We start from the raw sequence: 5,486 nt of genomic DNA on the forward strand, positions 1-5,486 counted from the left end.
CATTATAAGATAATTACCACACCTCGTACATTCCAAAACTGGGACGATCGATGTTGGTTTTTTTTTTTTTTTTTTTTAAACAAGTTATTGTCTCTTCTTTTGGTTAGATCCAATTATCATAAAAATTCTCGGTTTGAATAAGTTCAATTTAACGAGGATAGATCGACCGGCCAATTAATAAGTAGCGAGACAGAAAATACAATAAAATCAGATATAAAATATATACTCAACTAATCTTAATCCTAATTGATAACTAACTATCCTTATTGAATAGAATTCTATTTTAAAACATATTCTAATCCCATCTTGACTCCATCCATAACAGTGTTTCATCGATAGTAATTTATTTTGTTGCATCCAATGATATTGGTACATGGTCTGACGTCATTTAAAATTTTAACTTGCACGGCAGAATATTTAAATAAAATGAAAATGATCTATTTCATCATCCAGATTTTATTTTATAAATCTAAAATTTAAGATCAATCATGTATGTTAGACTGATACACAAATTAATAATAATAAATCACTGATTTTGAGTATGCAAAATTAGCAATATGCATGAACACAAGGCGAGCCTGTCCATATATGTCTACATGCTTGTGAAGAACAAAACTAATAGGTCAAGAAATTAACCTTAGATAAATTTATCAAAGTTATGACCCGACATAATTCTAGGAAAATATATTTATCAAAGTTACCTTAACTATCACAATTTTACTAAATATGACTTTGTGAGAGAAAATCGAGAATTGAGCAAAGGGATCATATCAAATTTTGCGCATTGAATAGAAGTGAGCATTTTTTTTTTCTAATTAAAAGAGAAGGAGGGGGCAACCAACAATGGCAACTCTACATGGGCGTTACAATGGTATAACCTACCTGCTGGAAATTGCTCAAGAGGGGCCTAAACGCCAGAAATCGCAGGCGCTCCCTCAAGAATAATTTAGCTATAGTCTGACTCAGCCTTACAAACATAAATGGATTTTCACGGCGGTTAATACTAATCAAGCTTATGTGAGTAATTCTTCATTGCAAAGATTTAAACTCATGCCCAACTAGTATATGCATGGACCTCATGGAGATTTCCTTGAGGTCCACTTATCAAACTTATTAGCCATGTTGAGGCCAATGTCTCTGTACCGACCACAGGTGTGACCTCATGTGTTTAAACTATTCTTCTTCTATATATATATATTTTGGCTACCGCAAACCAAAATTTATTGTTCTGCCCCTACTACCACTGATGGTGAATGGAAGGGCCGAAGCTTAATCTGAACCAAGCTAACCGTTAAAATAAATGGTTGACGACAACTATATATTATTGGATTGAATTTGGTCGTAATAATTTACTTGTGGGTATGGCACCTTGGAAGAAATTTTAGAAGTTATCACTTAATTGGTTTCAATTGGGAATTCCTGGTTTTTTTTTTTTTTAAGTAGTTATTAATGAATATTGTCATGATGTTATTATTAAGGGTAAATATATTATAAGTGATTGAGTCAACAAGCCACAACTAAAAAATTGTTAAGTTGTTTTTTTTTTTTTCCTCGAGTTTTTACTCTCTTGGTCAATCAAAATGCCAATAAAATCCTTACTGTTAGATTTTTTTCAAAATGGTTAACATTCGTTAGTCTCATTGAAACGGTGCATTTTATAATATGTCATATCAGTCGAAATTTTTGATCTTATGTGTTCACTGTAGACACGTCGGATCAAAACTTGTTGTACTCCTTCCCCAAAAATACCATTCCGACAGAACTACAAATATTTTTTTTTCGCTGATTATTTAAATTATGAATCTGGGTTTCTCAAGATTTGAATACAGATCAGTGAAACCTAGATTCATAATTCAAATAATTAGCGAAAAAAATATTTGATATGTGTTGAAGTTTCATCATTGGGTATTATATATATATATATATATATATAGAAATCTCACGTTCTTTATTAATTTGGATTGGATAACATCAACTTATTATTTGGGTTGGTTGATCAAGGTGATTGATTAATTGTAAATAACTAATACTCCATCCATCCAACCACATGCACATATAGCCACAAAGTAGTACGATGATCGATGCATGTCGGGTATTTTTAACTAACTACTTTATTAATTAATTTGGATTGACTATAAAAATTAATAGTTCTGGTACCAACACCATCTTAGTTTTAAGTAATTAATGTATTTTTACACGCGCGTTTTTCATTTTGGATTCCATCAAGTTTTGCTGATCGATATCAAGATGACTAATTAACTAAATATAATACTCCAACCACATGCACATATACATGCATACTGCAACAAATTAATTAAGCTGGATGGGAGAATCCTTTTTGTGGGAGTTCAAACCTCTAATTCATTGGAGATTCCATCAACTTCGGCTGATTTTCATTATAATTATAATACTCCAACCACATGACATACATACAGCCAAAAATCGGTACCATATTTTAAGTCATTATTATTTATTATTAAGTTTCTGTTTTTGTAACATTTTTATTATTATTTTGGGTTCCATCATGTTTTGCTGATCAAGATGCTTTTCATTATAATATAACTAGCACATAACCCGTATTATGTGCAAGATTCTTCATTATAGTTTAATTTTAAAATTTAAACGCATCTTCATTGTACTTCTTATTATATGTTAAAAAAGATCTTTAAATAAAATTAAAAAAAAAAAAAAAAACATTTAAACACAAAGTTACACAAAACATTGCATGAATGTATAAATCACAAAAAAAAAAAAAAAAAAAAAAAAGCAAAAACAAAAACAAAAATACAAAAACAAAAATCATAAGACACTTCATTTTATTTCAATCCATAAAAATTTAAACAAGTTGAAATATTTATCCTCATATGTGTAATTTATAACGAAAAGAAGTATATAGCAAAAAAAAAATAGTAAGAAGAAAATTTGAATTCTGATTATTAAAGAAGTATATATTACGAATTTTAAGGTCTTCTATTTATTTTATTTTTTAAAATCGGATATATTAGATTTTAATTATGATTTTTTAAGTAAGGTATTAATACATATATTAAGGAGTGGTTCACTACTTAATAAATAGGGAAAAATATAATTTAGCCCCCCAAACTACCAACCATTTTCATTTTAGGTCCATAATGTTCAAAAAATGATAAAATAGCCTCCCAAACTACCAACCAGTTGCAATTTGGCCAGTTCGTTAGTCATTACTGTCAAATATGACGCAAAATTCAATATTACATTGTTTTAACATGGTCAAAGTACTAAAATGCCATTTTAGAAAGAAAAAAAATCAATTTAAAAAATACCCCCCAAAACGACATCGTTTTGAGGGGGAAAAAAAAAAAAGGTGGTTTAGTGTTGGCCCACCGACCACCCCTGGCCATGGGGGTGGCCGCCGAGCCACCCTAGGCCTATGGGGGTGGCCGCCACCCCTAAACCACCGTTTCTTTTTTCCTAAAATGACGTCATTTATGGGGGCATTTTATAAATTGATTTTTTATTTTTATTTTATCAAATGGCATTTTAGTAACTTAACCATGTCAAAACGATATAGTATTGAATTTTTCATTATATTTGACGGTAATGACTAATAGAGTGGCCGCCCAACCACCCCCATGGCCAGGGGGTGGCTGGCAAGCCACCCCTAAACCACCGTTTCTTTTTTCCTAAAACGATGTTGCTTTGGGGGGTATTTTTTAAATTGATTTTTTTTTTTTCTAAAAGGGCATTTTAGTAACTTAACCTTGTTAAAATGAGGTAGTATTGAATTTTTCATCCTATTTGATTGTAATGACTAACAGAGTGGCCAAATTATAACTGGTTGGTAGTTTGGGGGGCTATTTTATCACTTTTTGAACATTATGGAGCTAAAATGAAAATAACTGGTAGTTTGGAGGGCTAAATTATATTTTTGCCTAATAAATATGAAATCGTGTACAGAGGAAAAAAAAAAAAGATTTGTATTATTTGTTTCCTTATTAGATTTGAACATTAATAATACTTAATTTATTGAATAATTTATATATAGAAAACTCTTGATATATAATTAAATGCCCTTAATTAGGCAAATTTAATGACGGATTTTTTAAGTAAAAACGGGTTTACTCTTAAAAAACGGGTTCAAAAATTATGCATTAAAAAACCAGTTTAGCCTTTTAAAAAAAAGGGTTCACGCCACATGCACATACAGCCACAAAGTAGTAAGTGGATCGATGCAATGCATGCTGGGTATTTTTAACTAACTACTTAAACAATTTTGACAAGTACTTTATTAGTTAATTTGGATTAGGATTCCATGTATCAAGTAATTATTAATTTGGCTGAAGATGGTTGATTATAAATAATGCTCCATCTACCCACACGCATATATGCGCGCACACACATATATATTTACCCAAAAAAAAAAAAAAAAAGAGAGTAATTAATGAATTTTGAAACGAGCGTTATTTGTTTGGATTCCATCAGGTTTTGCTGATCAAGATCATGACTAATTAATTAATTAACTATAATACTCCTACCACATCCACATGCACATGCATACTGCCAGAAACTAAGTGGTGTACGTAGTCTCTTCCCTTTATTAGATCAAAATTATATCATTCAAATTCAAACTCCCGGTTTGGATCAATTCAATTTAATAAATGAGAGGAAAGATCCACCGCCCTATTACGCTGCATGTAGAGAGATTTATAGAACATATATACAATTAATAAGATAAGATAGAAAATACCCAACTAATCATAAAACTATTTTTAAAACATCTCATCTTAATCCTAATTGATTTATAACTACTGATTAATCCTTATTCAATAAAATTCTACTTTAAACATAGATTCTAATCCCCTCTTATCCATAACACTATTTCCCACTAAAAGAAAAAACGAGCCATGAGAGAAATAATATATATTGAATAGAAAATAAACTTTGGTTGAGGTGAATGATAATTGGTGAGACTCATTTATTGTATTTGGTATGAATCTTTAAGAACAATTTCTAGTGTTTGAAGCTTTGAGCTATATATAGATTTGTGCATTTTAAGGGAATTGTATGCACCTTTGTATGAACAGATAAATACTTCTATATCACGTAAATGCTCTGCATTCTCGACAATTTGCTTAAATTGATGCTTAAAAATGTTGTTATTTCCTGCGGAGATCTAATAATCTTTCCGCAAAGTAATTAATCCCTATCCATTTTTCATTTGTTTGGACTATTCAAAGGAATTAAGGCAGCAACCTTAAATAAGGCAAGAATTGGAGAGATTTATTTTTTCCACTTTTCGTCTACAACGAACAAAAAATAAGTTGGTTATGAATTTTAGACCATTTACTCCCATGACATCTTCAAAGAGTACATAATATAGTAAATGAAATTAAGAATAATGTCATTACAATGATAAGAAAGACATGTAAATACGGTCCTGTCTGAAACACAAACAACTTTTTCCCCTCTATGAAACATATTCCAGAAAGGCATCCATGCATGCTTAG

Source organism: Corylus avellana, chromosome 7 (assembly GCF_965113065.1).
Source record: "Corylus avellana chromosome 7, dhCorAvel1.hap1.2, whole genome shotgun sequence".
In the NCBI taxonomy this organism is placed as follows: domain Eukaryota; kingdom Viridiplantae; phylum Streptophyta; class Magnoliopsida; order Fagales; family Betulaceae; genus Corylus; species Corylus avellana.